The 20,444-nt window shown below is 45.9% G+C and overlaps 1 protein-coding gene and 1 long non-coding RNA gene across 3 annotated transcripts in view; one reads left to right on the top strand and one right to left on the bottom strand.

Annotated features, from left to right (window-relative positions):
* Positions 1 to 5,359: 5,359 nt before the first annotated feature.
* On the bottom strand, positions 5,360 to 20,287 carry LOC128315351 (uncharacterized). Its single transcript, XR_008298111.1, has 5 exons — positions 19,578 to 20,287; positions 19,061 to 19,102; positions 14,789 to 14,990; positions 10,995 to 13,027; positions 5,360 to 10,475 (listed from the first exon to the last, which is right to left on the bottom strand). It is a non-coding gene; the product is annotated as an uncharacterized LOC128315351 (long non-coding RNA).
* Positions 20,261 to 20,444, top strand: part of SNRK (SNF related kinase) — a 59,351-nt gene continuing 59,167 nt past the window's right edge. For both annotated transcript variants that reach the window (XM_027040512.2, XM_053221786.1), the window contains exon 1: positions 20,261 to 20,420. The gene's annotated coding sequence lies outside the window, so the exon portion shown is untranslated. The remainder of the gene's footprint in view (positions 20,421 to 20,444) is intronic.

The following is a 20,444-nucleotide window of genomic DNA, read 5'->3' on the forward strand; positions in this document are numbered from 1 at the left end:
CTCTTTGGTGTGGCCTCGGGAGTCAGGGGAGTCAAAAGGGAAGATCTTCCTCTCACTGCCCGGCCATCCTTCCAGAGAGCGCGAAGGATGCGGTGACGCCAGGGCAGATGGAGGTCATGCTCGTCATTTGTGCCCACTGGTCTGCCAGAGCTCCGAGACGGGCTCTCCAGCATCCGGTCAAACATGGGAAGCCCCGATTTGCCGCGAGCTGGCTACCTCTTGGTGGTCGGCCACCAACTGGCCCTTAGTAGCAGTCATGCGGAGAACTCCCAAGGCTACGGAGCCCCGTGGGAGGCGACACTGCGTTCTTCTGTATGAGAATCAATGGGTGACAGGGCTGGGCTGTCGCCACACACAAGGCTGAGGCTGAAGCCTAAACAGAGGACAACCCCCTCCCCCAATGCCCCAGGCAGGTGACGGGGACCCACCTGGCACCAGGAGGAGGCGTAAGTGACCATGCCAGGAATCTGGCCCAGGCCGGGAGAGCACAGCACCATCCGCTCCAACAAGAGGGACCGGGATAGCCAGGTAACCGTGTGCTGGGCCACCCCTGCACTGACGGAGAAGTGGGGGGCTACCCAGAGACTCCGGGTGGTGCTGAGGAATTGTTTTGATAGGGACTGGGAAACTGAAGACCACAGTGCTACTGGCAAGTAGTTTTGACCAGGTTTCCCTTCTTTTCAATAAACATGCCTTCAAATATGCCGTGAACCAAAAAGTGCATTCGTCCCCTCAGCGAATGTTACGAAGGGCCTCTTCCTTTGCACAAGGTACAACGCCAGCCCTCTTTCCAACCTCAGGGCCTTTGCCCGAGCTGGGTCCCCTGCCTGTATTTCTCTTTCTGCTCTGTCCGAACAGCTCTTACCCATCATTCACACTTCGTTTGAATGTCGCTTCCCAGCAAAAACTCTCCTTCATGCCCAGATGAGGTCTCCTGGACCCCCGGACCTCACCATGTAGCACACGTCAGCGCTATGCTTGTGTCATTAGTTACTGGTGGGGTCATTTGAAGAAAGGCCCTCTCCTTTGCTACGTGGCAGGGCTCTAGGAGGGCAGGCACAGTGCCTGTCCTGTCCACAGATCGTCCTCTGCCCTGCACACCACAGGGCCTGACGTTCGAGAAATATTTGTTGAACGAATGAACAAAGGAAGGGAGGCGAAGAGGAAGGAAGGGAGGGAGGAATGAAGGGTTGCTGCACTCCCTCCCGGCCCTCTCGGTGACCACAGTATGATATCGTCCCCACTTCTGTTCTTTACCCTTTAAAGAGGAAATACTGGGATGTGTGCAATACATTCCTGCTGTTTGTACGCTGCCCAGTCTGTGGTATTTTCTAGCAGCCAGAAAGGACTTAAGGCACCTACTATGCCCCACTTCAGATGCGAGGGCTATAGATATTTGATGCTGTATTCTGCAGCTCAAAAAAGACCAGATAATATAAAGGCCACATTTTCTTGTTAGTATTTTGCTCATAAGACTTGGGAAGAAAGGAGACTTACAAAAACTGAGCACTAAGTCTACCCAATGTCATACCCTGGGTGGGATCCTGGACCAGGAAAAGGACATTAGGGGGAAAACGGGAAATCTGAATAGACTTTGTAATTTAGCTAATGGTGTTGCACTGGTGTTCATTTCTTGGTCTCGATGAGTGTCCCACAGTTGTGTAAGATGTTGACATTGTGGAAGCTGGGGGAAGGGTATCCGTGAACTCTGTTTTATCCTTGCAACTTCTATGTAAATCTAAAACTATTCCAAAGTAAAAAGTTTATTCAGGAACAGTTTGCCCAGTTTCTTATTTCGAAGTGTTACAAAATGCAGATTTCTGAGCAGAAAGGTGATGGGTGACTTCTATCGTCTTTACTACGCCTTCTCTGTGTTCTACAATAGCATGCATTGCTTTTCTAATTAGAAAAGAAAGTGTTTTTTAGTAAAAAATAATTAAATAGCTTGGTTTAGAGAATATTCAAGGGCGTATAAGTTTTTTTGGGTTTTGTTTTGAGAGAGAGAGTGTAAGCAGGGGAAAGGGGTAAAGGGGGAGAGAGAGAGAATCTCAAGCAGGCTTTAGGCTCAGCACAGCCCAACACGGGGCTTGATCCCATGACCCTGGGCTCACGACCTGAGCTGAAACCAAGAGTCGGACGCTCAACCACTGAGCCACCCAAGGTGCCCCCTGTGAGCACCATTAAAATCAGAGGGTAAAAGATACACCCATCCATCATCTGACTGCGACAAAAGCGGATTCTCAGTGGCGCACGAAGGCGCGTGTGAACCTCATGCCCGGAAGCTGCACCGGCTCTGGGCCCTCGGGTCCGAAGGCAGGTGCCGCTCGTGTTTCCTGCGGGGGCAGTCAAGGCCGATGGCGTGGGCATCTCAAAGGACACTGCTCGAACTAAGCTGCCAATCGCGATCGCGTAGAGGTTCTTCTGGTCTCCTCGGCCCCGTCAAGACCTCCCATCACTGTCCCGGCGTGTGTGGCCCGGGAGGCCAGGCGGGACCTGGACGGGGGTGTGCCGCCGGCTCCCAGAGCCGGCCCTGCGCCAGGCCCAACCTCAGCTGCCTCCTCGGGGCGGGGGAGAAGCGGTCTCAGAGGCCGGAGACGCCAGACGGCTGCCAACGGGCCTGCCGCTCTGAGGCCTTCCTGGACCCGACGCTGGAAAACGGCGGGCGGCTCCGTCCCCCTTGCAAAGCGAAGCCAGAGGCGGCTACTCGCGGTCACACAACCCGAGGCTCCGGCGTGAGCCCGAGGGCCGCGGTTTTGCGGCGCTCTGCCCTCGCCGTAGCCCGCCCTCTCTCCTCATCGTGGCGGCGATCATCAGCTGTCTCTTCCAGACCTCTCGAAGACGGTACGAGCTGGTCTGAATCCCGCTCAGTGAAAGCTTTCCTCTCCCAAGTTGGAAGAAGTGCCATTTCACACGAAGAAGGCTGTGCAAAGGGACGCCGGTGGTGTTTCTCTGAATATCCTCTGCTGGTCCAACAGATGCGGAAAGCAGCCCTCTGTCCCCTGCAGAGTAGCCGCAGCTCTGGACCCCCTGTCGTCTGGGATCATACCTCTGTCCCAGCATGGAGGCCGGAATGACCTCCCCCCGCTTGGGGCAGTGTGGCCTGGCTTGCGGGTTCCAGGCCCATCCCTGGGTCACTGGCTGCTTCTCAGACGCCTATGCCTGCCCCGCCCCCGCCTCCAGTTCCCGCCCCATGTTTATTCTCCCCTCTCTTGCTGCCGGGACACAGGGCCCCTCCCCAAAGCTAGCAGCAGTTGCAGTGGGACCAAGTGACAGTCCTCAGCCTGGCATTGGGGTTCCCCCAGGCTCTCCTGCTGTCAGACAAGTCTCCCTTGCTCCCTCGCTTCTACCCCTAGACATCTGCCCCTCTTTTTCTAAGGTCCTCCCTGCTCCCACCGAAATTCTGCCCATTGCCTAGCCTGACTCAAGTCCAGCCGTGTCGCGGGGCCCAAGGACAGACATCATCAGGGTGTTGAGGACACAGGATGCTAGGACCACCTGGACCTTCAGCCACACAACTGCACCTCCGCAGGCCTTTGGATGATTTGTATGTGCCTTAAAACGGGAGAAGAAACTTTTAAATGAACTAGTCTCCAGGCGTGGGCGTGGGACCATCAACAACGGCAGAATCGCCGTGCCAGAAACGCAACATCCTAGGTCCTACCCCAAACATAAAGGAATGAGAACTTCTGGGGGTGAGACCCCGGAATCTGCACGTTTGACGCCCTGATGTGGTTCTTCTGCATTTTCCTTATAAATTATAAGTTGTATAAATACAAATTACAAATCCCTATAATTTTAATAGTAAATTTTAATAAACAATTTCAATAATAACTTAAGTTATATTAATTATAAATTAGTATACATTGCTATAGACATTGGGTATTAAATAGGAATACAGGTTATTCGTCACTGTATGTGATGATTTTTTACTTTATACTTGAAATACATTTACCAAATCAGAATCAGGGATAGGGCTCCTGCCCTGTTCAGCCACTGTATACTCTGTGGCTGTCCTGTTTCCAGAAAAACATCATTGTATTTACACACATGTACACATTCCTAGGGAAACCGCATATGATTATTTTGTTCGGGATTTTACACAAACGGTATCTTTTGTGTCATTCTGCCACTTTCTTTTTCATACTCAGCAATATCTTTTGAGGAACTTTCCATATTAGAGAGCAGTGGGCCACCTTGTACAAGGACCACCAACTATTCCCTTGTACATATATATATTTTGAAGCCGTTAGTGGACAGTTGGGTTATTTACAGTTTTTTTGGTAGTGCTACAGGGAACATTCTTGAACATACCTCCTGCACCAGAGCATGTAGGTTTCTTTGGGGACAGAAACAGCAAAAAGCTGAAACGCGGTTGGTAATGCAGGGATGGGCATTTTATTATTTTATTTATTTTTTTAAGTAGGTTCCACAGTCAGTATGGAGCCCAATGTGGGGCTTCAACTCAGGACCCTGAGGTTAAGAGTCAGGCCCTAATCAACTGAGCCACCCAGGCACCCTAAGAGATGAGTATTTTATTTTGTTGATGTTTATTTATTTTTGAAGGGGAGCGAGAGACAGCGTGAGCTGGGGAGGGGCAGAGAGGGAGGGAGACGCAGATTCTGAAGCAGGCTCCAGGCTCTGGGTCAACACACAGCCCGATACGGACCCACCAACTCCAAGATTATAACCTGAGCTGAAGTCGGCCGCTCAACTGATTGAGCATTTTAAATTTTAAATGCTCTTACCCAAGCCCCTGGGCGCTATAAGGGAGTGTGTTAAGTGTCATTAAAGGAGGGCTCAAGGGCTTTGCACTTTCAAGTTCAGTCTCTTTGTTTTGGGGTTGATTTCACACGAAGTCTGGAGTTGAACATTCTGTTATGGCATCTAAAGATGCTTGCACTTACTTCCCAGGACTAGTACAGCTGGCCCGGACTGAACCTCCTCTGCACTCTTAACGGGCTCCCTTATTTCATCCTCAAATCGCTGGTCCTTTGAGGCAGGTACTCCCAGAATACCAATGCCAGACCGAAGCCCTCACCAAGCCTGGAAGGTAGTGAAGCAGTCCTTGCAAGGTTCAAAGCCAGTGTCCTCTGCACTCCCTTGGCGGTGGCTGTTCAGATTCTGGGTAAGCAAGGGACCCACGGGACCTAAACGCACATACCTGGACTGAGGCTTCTTCAAAGGCATATTCAAAGTTGACTCATCTCAGGAGTTCATTAGGAAATGACCCACACGGAAAAGCCGATAGGACGCGCAATGCGGGTGATGCTATAGTGGGTACAAGTAAAATTCAGATCTTCATCTGGATGCTGGTGAAAGACTCCCTCCGAGTTGCTGCGGCAGAGACGGAAATTTGGGGGGAAGTCATCATCAGCACTGTTACAAACAAAAGAAACCTGGGCAAACTTTGCTTTTGTCCCACAGGCTGGGCATTTCACTCTACGCTCTGAGTCATCTCCGTGACTGGGAACAAGACGCTGACCTCACGTGCCTTCAGAGGGGAGCTTTCTTATAGTTCTCTGGGGCTGTCGTGATAGACACTGAATTTAACAACAGCCCCAGGCCTCGGGCCTTCAGGAGCACAATTGCAGTCTGCCTGTTTTTTCTCTTTGACACTTTTTACAGAGAGAAAAACGTGTGGCTTTTCTTGATGAGCAAACAGCCAAAGGTGTTTGGAAAGGTCTATCATTTTTCTGGTGGCAAGACACCCTAAACTAAATTCATTAGCAGCTCTTCTGTTTGGAATTTCAAAATATTCCCTGACCTACATAAATTCCTTGTTGTGTCCTCTACCAACGTAAGAAGATTAGCTGACATACACCGGGGCCAGAGAGCAAAGCTGTAGCGTAGCATAACAGAAAGGGGCTTGGAGACTGTCATTCCGTGGTTGAAGACACCAACACCCGTGCTCTGGCCCCTGCTTCTTCTCTTCCTAAGATTTTTCTTCACGTCTATAGTTGTGTGAAAAGTGGATTGTAGATACCGCTGTTCAGACACGAGACTTCTCCCTAGTTCTGCATGTACCTGTCATGTATTCATGTCTCTGTATTTTCCTACCTTTTGGAAAAATATTACAGGAACACCAGGACAGACATTTGGCTATGTTTTATGAGCAGCTAACAGTAATGAGTCATATGGGCAAGTGCTGAGCTAGTGACCGCCGACTCAAATAAATCAGTTCCCTTCTCTGCTTCTCAGTTTTCTTTCCCTAAATGAGCATGACACAGTATACCCATTGGTTCATCCAGTGGACAAATATTTATTGAGCTTCGTCTGTGCTTTGTACCAGTGCAGGGTGCTAGAGCTACAGTGGTCAACGAAATACATAAGGTTCCTACCCTTACGGAATTTAGAGATCAGTGGATATCAAAACCTTGCAAGGACAAACACTCCGTATCAGTCAAAAGCAATACGCATATCTGCTTATGGAAACATTCTTTTTTCCCCGTCTCTAAAACCAAGGATCCGGCATGTCTCCACTATGCACTGGCCCTTACTTGACCACACTTTAACGGCAATGAACTGTAGTTTCCTCAAGGACAAATGCACAGCTTTAGAATTTGCATGTTCCTGATGCTCGGGATGGTGGGGTAGCTGGCCCTGAGCCCCGAATGTGGCCTCAGGCCCAAGAGTCCCTACCCTTTTTCCTTTCCTAAATGGTCTTTCAGCTGGGGCAGGCCATTGTAGATGTTGAATATATGATCACCATGATAATAAAACTGGTATTTTCCTCCACAACTAATGATGGGTGAATCTGTGCAAAGATACCTTTGTTAATATTAATGATTTGAACAATTCAGTCCTGAGTGTGTAGACGTTCAGGGCACTGCATTTCATGTTCATTAAACCTCAACTGGTTGAGACTAATGATTTCCCTCCCTGGTTTACACCCGTGATTAGCCGCTGAAATCTGATGTAGGTCATTTTGGTCGATTTCATTTGGTGTGGAGTTAGACTCAGCTCACTGATTATAAAAGAAACCATCTTCTATCTTCACTCTGTTTGGATTATGATAATTTCTGGCCCTTCTCTTGGCTCTGAACTCACCCAAATACTCCATTAGCTTGAGTAACTGCAAGTTTACTACTTAGGAAGTATGGGGGATTCTCATGAATAACCCACAGCCACCCTCACTGCAGACTGAGATCTACTAATTAGTGTCAGGTCCAGGCAAAGGCCCCCCCTGGGGAGGGCCCCAATGCTGATGGGGGACCAGAGTTTAGTCAGCTCTGGTGAGTCAAGCCCCTGGGCGCTATAAGGGAGTGTGTTAAGTGTCATTAAAGGAGGGCTCAATTCTTGCCAGCAGTCTGTTCCTTTTACCACCACCTATGCCCCCAACCCTCCTCCACTCAAAGGGGCAGAACAGAGGACTGTATAAAGACAAGTAAAACCTCAGGCTGGCCATTCCAGGAGTGGCTTGAGAGAGAGACAGAGAAGAGAAAGAGAGAGAGGTGTGGTGGGCACCTGCATAACATGCCCCCCCCCCCCACTTCTCCCGTCCAATCTTTCCATTGCTTTCTGAGGACTAGGTCCCTCCCCTTTTAACAACGTTCCTTTAAATTAAACTTTGAGGACAAAGGGTATTTGACACCTTAAGAAGTAGGATGCCCTAAATTTAGAGTCTCAAGTCTGAACTTTCGAGTCTTGAAAGCCACTCATTCGACTACTCGTATATTTACTGAACAGATGGTCATTGAGTAGCTCCCACGTGCAAACACTGGGGATACAATGGTGAACACTTCCAGTCTCCATCTCGGAGGAGCTTATAATCTAGAGCGAATGTAAGAGATTATTGTAACTGTGTGTCGGAAAGGTCATGCCACATGGCCTGTGATGTGTTATGGGAACACAAAGGAGGCCACCCAACCCAGACTGGGGAGGAGGTAAACCAGAGGCTATAACCTACATTGCAGCTAAGACCTGAGGGACACGGAAGTAAGAAATGAGGATAGGACGTGCATATTCAGTTTACCTTTCCATCACTGTGATTGGTAACTTTGGGGGTATCAGAAAAAAGACAGGTCTTTCCTGAAGGGGGTCCGAGTGTAGCACCTGAGTATGACCTACCAAAGGCTGCCTCAGAGTGGTCATCGAGGCTCAGAGAAAACCAAGGTTAATATCAGTTAGGAGTGGATTGCTATGTATACCACAGTGCCCCTGACTTTGGGATCAAAATTCAAGAAACATTAAAGATATTTTCTGGTTTCCTCTTCTTGACTCAGCAAATTAGAGGCTAGAGGAGAAATAAAGGAAGAGTTACTAGCTCTGAAAACGTGAGTGCTAACGATTCCATGTATTGTTACCAGTTTTAAAAATAGTGCAATCTTGTCTATGTAATATACTTACTTATCATCTCCCTTGCTTAAAACAAATTGGAGTGATGTCTTCTAGGAAGATACAAGAGTGTCATGGCAGAGACACTATGAATTTGTTGTGAGAGGTTGGGGGTTGAGGGAGCATTGGAGACGGCACATTTGGCACTGATTTTTGGCCCTTGATTGAGATTTAAGGAGGGGATGGCTCAGAGTCTGGTAGAAGAGGTTGGACAAGTCATTACAAGTCAATGGAAAGTGTGAGATGCTCTGGCAACATGCAGGAACAGAATGGAGAAGCAAGCTGGGTGTCCCACGCATGGGTGAGAACACTGAAGGCATGCTAGGCAGGACTAATATCTCTAAAGTGCCCCTAACATCCTATGCTTTCAAGTAGCCACACGACATTGTTTTATATCCTAGCTTTGCGATGATAGCATTTATTTCGGCTTTAATGAAGATAACCTCATGAAGGAAAGGAAACAGAATTTAGGGACATTGACAGGATTGTTCTTTTTTTTAAATTGCTTTCTCATTTTTGTTGCTGTTAGCATCTAGAATGCAGGAAAATCAAATTAAAATAGTAACACTTTTAAAAATTTTATACAAAATGTTCAACCATACATAAGAGTGGAGAATAAATACAACAAACCCTTTCATAGGCTACCGGATTTGTCTCTATAACCTCCCCCATCACATACACACAATTTTTGTCTGTATATTTCAGGGGGTATCTGTATCAAAGAATAACTTCTTTAAAAACAACCACAGTGGCACCTGGGTGGCTCAGTCGGTTAAGCGCCCAACTTCAGCTCAGGTCATGATCTCTCGGTTTGTTAGTTCAAGTCCACGTCGGACCCTGTATTGACAGTTCAGAGCCTGGAGCCTGCTTCAGATTCTGTGTCTCCTTCTCTGCTCCTCCCCCACTCACACTCTGTCTCCGTCTCTCTCACAAAAATAAGCATTAAAAAAAAACCAAACAAACCCAGAATGCAATTATCATGTGAGGTAATACCCAGAACATATCAAATTTTCCTAAGCTCCAATAGTATTTTTATAGTTATCTCATTCAAACTAGGATCCAAATAAGATCTACACATCATATTTGATCGAAAGAACACTTAAGTCTCTTTTACTCTGTAAGTTCTTCTCCCCTCCCTGTTTTCATGCCATTTACTTGAGGAAGGGGAGAAATGAGTCACTGTCCAGTGTAATATCCTACCTTCTGGACTTGGCTGACGGTTTCCTCCTCGTGTCATTCAGCCTGTTCTTGTATTTACTGCAAAAGCTGGATTAGATTCACAGATGCTGTGGACTTTCTGACGTATTACATCACGAGGTACATGATGTCTGACTGTCCCACTTTTAGAGATGCAAAAATCGATCAGTGGGTTCAGGTGTTATCAGCACGGTCCATCCAAAGGTTCCCTGTCGACCTCTCACCTAATACTTCCTGACGGTGGCTGCCTGGATTCCTTATTTCATCATGTGTTCCCGCGTGGGGGTTTTCTAACTGTATCATTCCTTCTGTCTGTAGTAACTGGAATTCTTCTCTAAAGAACTCCTTATTACCTCTTTGGTTGCTCTGAAATACAGTTCATACCAGAAGGGCAACGTAAGTGCTTGGATAAGTGCCTTTGTCCACTCTTAACTCAATTTAATCCCGTGTAGACATTGTTTTCCAATGTTCAAATTGTCCCCCTCCTTGGCCAGTGAGGTCTCCTCTAGTCGGCTTCTGTGTCGTTTTGACCTGACCCCAGCAGGACTCGATACCTCCCGTGCTTTTGAGAACAAGCTTCTACAAATTCTGATGAATTAACTAGACTTGGAAAATCCTTAGCCCCCCACCCCCACTACCTTTTTTTTTTTTTTTTTTTTTTTGCCTGTCCATGACAAGAATGTATACTAGTTCTCATGGTTAGGAAGGCTTTCAGCTATAAGTGAGCATAATGAACAAACGAGTTTTCTATTTTTTCATAGAACACGAAGTCTGCAGCAGGCAGCTGTTAGCATTTGTTCAGCAGCTCCTGAGGTCCAGAGCCAGCACTGCTGTGATTCTCTTGGCCTCCCCTTCCTGGTTGCAAGATGGCAGCTCCTATTCCAGGCATCATGCCCAACTGGGGCAGGAAGAAAGGGGAAGACCAGAGCCAGCTGCAGCTGTCCCTTTGTATCAGAAAAGCAAAAGCTTTCCCCAAACTGCCATGCCACCCCCCCTCCCACCCAGCTGAATTCTACTCAGATCTTACTGGCCAGACTGGATTGGATGGACACCCCTATTTGCAAGGGAGGTCAGGAAAGTGAGCACTTAGTTTTGCTGGGTTCCGTGGTCCAAGCAAGCAAGGGAGTGGGGGCTGGGAGTGAACAGAGGCTACGAGTTCTGGGAGAGCGGTCCTGAGTCCTGAATCAATGTTCCGTATCTTTTTTTTTTTTTTTAATTTTTACAGAATGTCTAATATTCCTTGTTTTGGAGTCAGTGGCACAACTGAAAACAATTGTGGGCTAGAAACGAGTGGAGCTTTATTTACACGACCGCCCTAAGGAAAGGAGTGTCAGCTGTTTGGACAGCCCTGCCCTAGCGGCTCAGCTCAGCCCTGTTCAGCTGAGATGCCAGCTCCCGCTGCAGGGTCTATGCTGCCAAGTGTCCCTCCTCTTCCCGTCTGTAAGGGGACAGAGCGGTCTCACCTTCATGAAGACAGACACCTCATTTGAGCTGCAGTGGCCCGTACGGTGCCAGAATACCTTGCGGCTAGTTTCACAGAGGCCACTCAATCTTCACACTGTGAAGCAAAGAGCAGAGCTAACACGCAGCCAGCACTCCACCGACACCAAAACCCTGAGCTTATTCTGCAGAGACTGACACACAGCCATTGCCTGCAGCCTCCCAGTCCCGTGGCCGGGCCATCCCCTCTCCTCTCCCACCTACCCGTGACCTCCTTACCATCCAGTAACTGAAGGCTGAAGCCTGGCCTAGCAGGGGCCCCTGAGACCCTCCTCCCACCAGCACTAGGCCATCCATTCTGTGTCCATACGTTTACGGGCCGTTTAAAAAGGATTCTTTTACTGGGACGCCTGTGTGGCTCAGCGGTTAAGCGTCCGGCTCTCAGTTTCGGCTCGGGTCATGATCTCATGGTTTGTGAGATGAAGTCCCGCACCGGGCTCTGCGCTGACGGTGTGGAGACTGCTTGGGATTCTCTCACTTTCTCTCCCTCTGCCCCTCCACCACTCATGTGATCGTTCTCTCTCTCCAATGAATAAAACTGTTTTTAAAAATTATAAAAATAAAAATATTTTTGGTACGTTCCATGAGAAAGAACATTGTTACTATTCTTCGTGGTCATTTTTCTGGACTGTCCATGGCTGAAGGGCAAATGGGTAGTTAGTGATAACTAACTCAAGGAATGGAAGTGGATAATTTCATCGCTGACAATCTTGATTTCCTCAAGGCTCATAAGTCTTGTGTTAGAAAACCTGAGTTGTTCTGATACTGGTTCTATTTTTTCTTTAACATTCATGCTGCAAGCAAACGAAGCCAGACTCAAAAGAACACACTCCATTTCATTCCATTTTATAGTAAGCAACGCTACAAGAGGTCACGAGTGGCTACCATTGGGGGAAACACTGAGAGGGGAAGGGCACAAGGGCCTCTGGGGTGCTGGTTTTGTTCCTTTTCAATATCTAGGTATTGAAACTGCCAGTCACTAACCCAATATCCATGTTCCTTTCTCCTTTCTGTAAGAACCTGATTTCCTTGTGGGAATGGGGATGGCACGTGAGGCGCTGAAAACCACATTTCTCGGCCTCCTTTGGAACTAGGGCTGGTCATATGACACACTACAGCCAATGGATGCATGTGAAAATCAACGGGACTTCCAGGGAATCTCCTTTAGACAGAGAGGCTCTGTGCGCCACACCCAGAACTCCTCTGGGAGTGCACTGAGGGTATACTGCCCTCAACCTCACTCATCCCAAATGTCCATTCACGCACTCTTAGTAAAATTCCCCCATGTCACTGGGTCTGTGGTTTGGTTCATTTATTCAACAAATACTTACTGAGTGCTCACGACAAGTTGGGCATGTGCTGATCAGGTGTTCCAGATTCAGATGTCCCATGGCCAGGCCAGTAATTAGAGATGTAGGCCTGGGGTGAAGGACCAGAGCAGATGAAGGAGAAGCGAGGCCCTGGCTAACAAGGCGGGTGTGTGTGGGGGGGGGGGGGGTGGCAGAGAGCCACTGCTCAGCTCTAGCAGGTGGTTTGACATGGGAGAAATTAAAATCTCAAGTTGCAAGATCTCATTTTTCAAGAGGGGCCAGAAATCTTGATTTTAGTTTTTGAAATTAAGTCTGCCACGTGGGTGGACTTCTAGCTATGGCAGAGTAAAACTGGACAAAGTATATTAGTTTTCTACTGCTACGTAACAAATTATCACAAATTTAGCAGCTCAATCGACACATATTTGTTAACTCACCTTCTTGTAGGTCAGAAGTCCAGGCAGACTCAACAGGGCTCTCTTGCTCAGTGTGTCACATGGCTCAAATCAAGGCATTAGCTGGACCAGGCTTCTAACTAGAGGCTTTGGAAAAGAATCCACTTCCAAGCTCGTTGAGGCCAAAGTCATCACATTATGCCACATGAACATAAACGAGGAAATCAAATCCAGCAGCATGAGACAATGACCACGTAGAACTTACCTTGGGATACAAGGTTGTTTTGGCATCTGAAAATAAAAATAATGTGTCATATTAATGTAATAGACAAAACCTACACAGTCATGTCAATACATGCAGAAAAAGCATTTTACAAAATCTAACGCTCATTCATGATGAACCTCTTAAACTCTGAATGTAAGGGAACTTCTTCAAACAGATAAAAAACCACCTAAAAAAACCTATAGCAAATATCATACTTAGTAGTGGAAGACTAAAAGTGTTTTTGAGAACAAAGCAAGAATATCTACTCTCACCACTTCTTTTTTTAAAGGTTTTGTTTTTATGTAATGTCTACACCCAACATGGGGCTCAAACTTACAACCCCGAGATCAAGACTCTCTTGCTCCACTGACTGAGCCAGCCAGGCATCCCAAAGAACTACTCAATATCACTTCTATTCAATATCATACTATAAGTTATAGGCTGTCAAGAAGATAAGAAAAAGAAATTAAAGGCATTCAGATTGGAAAAGAAGAAATAAAACTGTCTTTATTTGCAGATGATATGATCCTATATCTGGAAAATACTAGTGTATCTGAAAATACCACCTAGAACTAATAAATGGGAATGCCACAGGATATAAAAATCAATATTTCTATATATTGATAGTGAAAAACCTATAAATAAAATAATGCAGTTCATAATAGCACTAAGAAGGAAAATATTTAGAAATAAAGGTGACAAAAGGCGTGTAAGACCCAAAAACTACAAAATACTGCTGATAGAAATTTTAAAAGATCTAAATAAATGGAAAGACATACCATGTTCATGAATTGTTAAGATTCATTACTGGTAAGATGGCAATTCTCCCAAAATAGATCTATATATACAACTCAACTCCAATAAAAATCCCATCCTCAAAAAAAAAAAATTGTTTTGGATACTAGCTCTTTGTCCGATATGTCATCAGGAAAATACAAATCAAAACCACACTCAGATACCACCTCACGCCAGTCAGAGTGGCTAAAATGAACAAATCAGGAGACTATAGACGCTGGTGAGGATGTGGAGAAACGGGAACCCTCTTGCACTGTTGGTGGGAATGCAAACTGGTGCAGCCGCTCTCGAAAACAGTGTGAAGGTTCCTCAATAAATTAAAAATAGATCTACCCTATGACCCAGCAATAGCACTGCCACAAATCTACCCAAGGGATACAGGAGTGCTGATACATAGGGGCACTTGTACCCCAATGTTTATAGCAGCACTTTCAACAATAGCCAAATTACGGAAAGACCCCAAATGTCCATCCGCTGATGAATGGATAAAGAAACTGTGGTTTATATACACAGTGGAATACTACGTGGCAATGAGAAAGAATGAAATATGGCCTTTTGTAGCAACGTGGATGGAACTGGAGAGTGTTATGCTGAGTGAAATAAGTCATACAGAGAAAGGCAGATACCATACGTTTTCACTCTTATGTGGATCCTGAGAAACTTAACAGAAGACCATGGGGGAGGGGAAGGAAAAAAAAGAGAGGGAGAGAGCCAAACCATAAGAGACTCCTAAAAACTGAGAATAAACTGAGGGTTGATGGGGGGTGGGAGGGAGGGGAGGGTGGGTGATGGGCATTGAAGAGGGCACCTGTTGGGATGAGCACTGGGTGTTGTATGGAAACTAATTTGACAATAAATTTCATATTAAAGAGTAAATAAATAAATAGTTTTGGTAGAAATTGACAAGATGATCCTAACATTTACGTGAAAGTGCAACATACTTCCCATAGCAAAACAATTTTGAAAAAGGACAATATAGTTGGAGTACTTACTCTGCCCCATTTTCAAAACTTACAATAAAACAGGGGTGCCTGGGTGGCTCAGTCGGTTAAGCGTCTGACTCTTGATTTCGGCTCAGGTCATGATCTCATGGGGTTCGTAAGCTCAAGTCCCAGGTTGGTCTCTGTGCTAACAGTGCAGAGTCTGCCTGAGATTCTCTCTCTCTCTTTCTCTCTCTCAAAACAAATAAGTAAACTTAAAAAAAAAAAACAATAGTCAAGACTACGTCACGATAATGTAAAGACAGACACAGATCAACGGAAATGAATAGGAAGGTAAATTGATTTTCAATGAAGGTGTCAAGGCAATTCAATTAGAAAATGACACTCTGACAAATGGTTCAGGGGCAACTGACTATCCACATGCAAAAAAACAAATCAATGATAACATACATTGATAAAATAGATCCTTACTTTACATCATGCATACAAATTAACTCAAATTGGGTAATAGACTAAAATGTCAAATTGAAAACTATAAACTTGAAAAAAAAACACAGGCAAAAGCCTTTTGACTTTGGCTTAGGCAAAAATTTCTTGGATATGACAGCAAAAACAAGATTCATAAAAGAAAAACTGGATAAATTGGTATTCATCAAAATGCAAAACTTTGGCACCTCTAAAGATATCATTAAAAATATGAAAAGACAAACCACAGCCTGGGAGGAAATACTTGCAAGCCATATATCTAATCAAGGACTTGTATCTGAAATACAAAAACAAATTCCGAAAACTCATGAAGACAAACAACCCAATTAAAAGTGGGCAAAGTATTTGAATAGATCTTTCACCAAAGCAGATATATGAATGGCTAAAAAGCACACAGACAGATGATCAACATCATTAGTCACCGGAGAAATGCAAATTAAAATCAGAGTGAGATGCTTCTACACTTTTATCGGAACAGCGGTAACCTAAAAGCCAAATAATGCCAAGTGTTGCCAAGGATGCGGAGAAACTAGGACCCTCATATATTGCTGATGAGAATATAGGAAAGTAAGTCACTTTAGAAAATAATTTGTCAGTTTAAAGTGTACAGAGTTATGACATGACCCAACAACTCCACCCAGCAATATACCTGAGAAATGAAAACATGTCCCCGTGTAGAGTTTATATAATTATTCATAACATTATCCACGATAGCAAAAATTTGGAAATAAAGAAAATATAGTTTATCTGTATCATGGAATAGTATTCAGCAATAAAAAGGAATGAATTGATACAATTACATGAACTACAACGGGGACAAACCTTTTGCTAAGTTAAAGGAGCCACACATCAAAAACTACAACACTGTGTTATTCCATTTATGTAACACTTCTAGAAAGGCAAATCTACAGAGATGCAAGACAAATTATTGGTTGCCGAGGACTTGAATTTGGAGTGTGATTGACTGCATATGCACGTGAGAAGACTTTCGGGGAGAGATGGGAACATTTGAAAAGTGGGTTAAGGTGATGGCTGCACAACTTTATAAATTCACTAAAAATCATTGAGTTTACCATGTAGTCTGAGTGAACTTTATGATCTGCTAATTAGGCCTCAATAAAGTGGTTAAACATGAAAATTAAATCTCTCAAGTTTAAATGTTCACGACTAATTCAAATTCTTTTGGGGGGGGCAGCTGTTGTGTCAGCACATAGCTCAACGTGGGGCTCGATCCCACAAACAGTGAGATCATGACCTGAGCTGAAGTCAAGAATCAGACGCTTAACTGATTGAACCACCCAGGTGCCTCACACATTAATTCAAATTCTTAAAAGACCTTTGTAAAAAAAAAAAATACCCCAAGTCTGTGGTGTGAGCCCTTGGGCTACCCTCTTGAAATGTCAGAGCCGAGTGGCAGGCATAGAAATTTGAATGAACTAAAATCCTCGTCTCCTAGGAGTTGAAGATCCAACGACAGAAAATGGAAAAGTAAACAATTACAGCACCCAATGATAGATGCTGTATGTGGGATTTGCAAAGAGGTGTGGGCCCAGAGAATCCTTGGCTCTGACCGGGCGGGGCTTGGGGCACACCACAGAAGAGGCTGGACACTGCAATTAGGTTTTGAAGCATAAGTAGGAATTCATGAGATTCGAAGTGCGGAAAGCAGAGAGAAAGGGTGGGTGACACTTCCATGCAGAGGGAACAGAACTGGCCAAGTCTTGGAGGTGTGAAAAAGCGGTTTCCTTTGAAAACTGGGGAGGATGGAGATAGGGCATACGTGGAGAACGGAAGTGGCAAGAAAGGAAGGTGGGAGCCCCATCACGAAGGGTTTGGCAGGCCATGTTACAGTTTTCGGATGTGGGATGAAGGAGGGATTCACTTGCTGGAGGACACGGGCAGGCTTCTTCTGGCCTAAATTAAACTTGGTATAGCTTGGCAAGATCATATTGCACTCATCTAAAAATATTCATTAATATACCGCTTACTGTGTACCAGGCCCCGTTTTAATAGAGAATTTGCATTTTGATTCAGTTCCCAGAACAAACTGATACTGCTGGTCCAGGGGAACACAATTTGAGAACCACTGCTTCCTACCAATTTTGTAAGAAAGGTATCATTATCACTACCCTTCCCCATGTTACGGAGGAGGAAACAAACAGAGAGCTAAGCAACCTGCCCAAAGCCGTACAGCCTTAAGTGGTGGGGCTGGGATTCAACGCCAGGCAATGACTGCCATGTCTCCTAGTTCACAGGTTGCAAAGAAGCAGAGTCAAGGGCTGGCATTTTCAATCTTTGTTTGCCACCATCAAAAATGTATTACACACCACACATTGGCCTTAACTGACACCTGAGATAAAAGAGTTAAAGATGCCAACTGATGCCAAGGCGGCGGTGAGGAAAGTCTTTGAGGAACTCTGTAAGCCATTCCAATGGAGTATTATTTTGCTCCTACTGGAAGGAAGCCAGGATTTAGAGACGCACAAATATCAATGTACAAAATGACTAATTAAATATGGAAAAGAAAAATCTTTAAATATCACAACTCAAAATTGAACTGTACATGAGTATTCAATATCTGTTGTTTTAAACAGATCTATTTTAAATTTTTTTACCAATTATGAAAACCAACAATATCTAGAGAAGAGAACACGCTGCTTTTGCAGGGGGGTAGCGGGGAATGTCCCAAGATGAAAATGGCAATTCTTCCGTGACTCTGCTTGCTTTTCACATCTTGATCTAATTTATAGCATCTCCCTGGTTGCCTTCCAGTAAACAACTTCTTCCTTAAATTGGTGGCATTATGTTATGTGTGAGATCTGAATCACAGAGACTGTAATGCAAACCTGCGTGTTCCATCTCGTCGTTTTGTAGAGTGCTGTATATCTAATTAAAGCTTCTTACGGGTCCATAAAAAGACCTAACATTAAAAAAGCAGTCTGTGTTGGAGAAAGCCCCAGGGCAGACTGGAGGAGGGGCTTCTTCATTAACAATACACCTATTTGCTTCAATTCAAAGTTAAGTCATAATATATTAATTTGTATTTGTAGATTTTTAAATATTGCCTAAGCATCAATCAGATCACGTTACCAAATTTACGGTGTGGAACTGAAAATGGGTCATGTTCTTGCCAGCAGCTCTCCAGCTTCCCAAGAAACACTGGGGATGAATAAATGATTTGCCATGTGGCCAGCATCGACTGCATCCTTGACTTTATTCAAATCAATTTATTATTCTGTTCTTTTTTATTTACTGTTTTGCTCCTCTTATGTCCTTGTTACACTTACAGATTTTATTCAAAACCTGAGCTACACAGCAACAACATAAATACTGTTTTCCAAGAGCTTATCTATTATGGCCATTGTTTTGTGGTTACTGTTACATCTCAGGGGCTATAGGCCTGGTGGCAGAGGCCATCAACCACTGGAATTCTCTTGGGAAACCATTAGTGTTGGTGGTCCCCCCCTCCCCTGACAGGGTTCTCTAAATAGTGTATCTCCCTGAGGGTAAAAGTGCATGGTTTTCCAACTTTCTAGTAACAAAGGACCAAATTCCACAAGCCAAGTGATGAGGAGCTATTGCTTAACATACAGTTAGAGTGACAAGGTCAGTTTCAAAGTAAGATTTTTCTTTCATGTTCTTTTTAAATCAGAGTGATCCCAGCATTGGGTTTTGACCCATCCTTAAGGAGCAGAGGCCCATCCAGAGGCCTAGAGCCTGAGGCTTTCCCCAGCCAATGAACCATCACCCCACACTAGGGCATTAGGAGGCCCCCTTTAATAGAAAACCTGACGTTACTACCCTGAGAATTTGCACCTCCCAGCAATCCACTCTTACTTCTCAATCATCTTCAGACATGCAAAAGTGCTGATGTGGAGTCTGAAAAACACAAAAAACAAAAAACCATCTCTGACATTTGCAGGTCAAAGAGACACTTGCTAAAGCCACATACTTCTCTTCTGCATCCAGTCACTTTAAGCAAATTTGGAACATCAAAGCAGCTTTTTAAAATGTATTCCTTCATTCATTCTTGTGTCCTTCTTTACTAGGCGTCTTTTATTGGAAAGGTGGAAAGAAAGGAGAAACAGAAAGTGGATTCACTCTTCCTTGTGTCCTTCTTTACTAGGTGGCTTTTACTGGAAAGGTGGAAAGAAAGGAGAAACAGAAAGTGAAAAGCATATTGGAGAAACCTGGCATCTGGTTTGATGGCTCTCTCTTTTTAGGAACCTCGGAGCTGATCGCCATTGCAAGACAAGCCTGCAAGGGTAGGAGTCAGGAGATCCTCCCCCAACCCCTCCCCACCCCCGCGCCCCTCTCCAGCCTTGGCCTTGGCTAAGCTCCCTTTCTGACCCACCTGGCCTGGTGACCATGTCACTCAACCATCTAGTGCCATGGTTAATGTCTGCTGTTTTGAATCCCGGACTTCGTGTGCCTTCACATTTTCCACGACCTTTTGCCTTTCCACCCAGTCTGCAGTGGAGACAGCTAACTGATGGGGGCAGGACAGGGTCTCCCGCTGACCTTTAGCCAACGCTGCATTCAGATGGTGGGCTTCTCTACTCTTGTTTAAACAGCAATAAAATCAACAAAATTCCTTCAAATTGGGTTCCCAGAAATAAAACTGTCGACACAAAAGTGTATATATACACATGAATGTATATTTGGTTTTTTCTCTCGCCTTGCTTAAACTTGGGCGGGAAATGCGGTGAACCTTTAAAAGGGTAAAGCACGCGCTGCCCTCGGCCCCCTGCCCCAGGACGCAGTCAGGTGCGCACGCAGTCCCTTCCCTCCGATTTCCCCCGACAGCTCGCGCTACTTTTCTCGGCCATTGTCCCACGTCCCTGGAGCTTCTTCCCTCACCGTCCCCTCTCCTCGGGCGCGCCTCGCCTGCTTCCCACCGCCGGCCACAGCCCGGACTCGCCGCGGTGGAGGCGCCGTCAGGACGCCCTCCAGCAGACCGCACGCCGGGGCCCGCAGGTGCTCCCGGCCCCGCCCTTCCCGCCGCCCCGCCCCGCCCCGCCCCGGCGCTGCGTCACAGTGACGCGCGTCCCGCGCAGGCGCAGCTCGGCCCCACCCCCTCCCCGCGGCCGGCCGCCCGCTCGGTATTATGATTTGCGCTGGGTGCGGGGATTCGGCGGCCGGGAGGGAGTCGTCGGCGCCGCGGCCGCTGCAGACGGACGCCTTCCTGCCGGCTGAGGTAGGGACAAGCGCGGAGTGCGGT

This window comes from Acinonyx jubatus, chromosome C2, assembly GCF_027475565.1.
Source record: "Acinonyx jubatus isolate Ajub_Pintada_27869175 chromosome C2, VMU_Ajub_asm_v1.0, whole genome shotgun sequence".
In the NCBI taxonomy this organism is placed as follows: Eukaryota; Metazoa; Chordata; class Mammalia; order Carnivora; family Felidae; genus Acinonyx; species Acinonyx jubatus.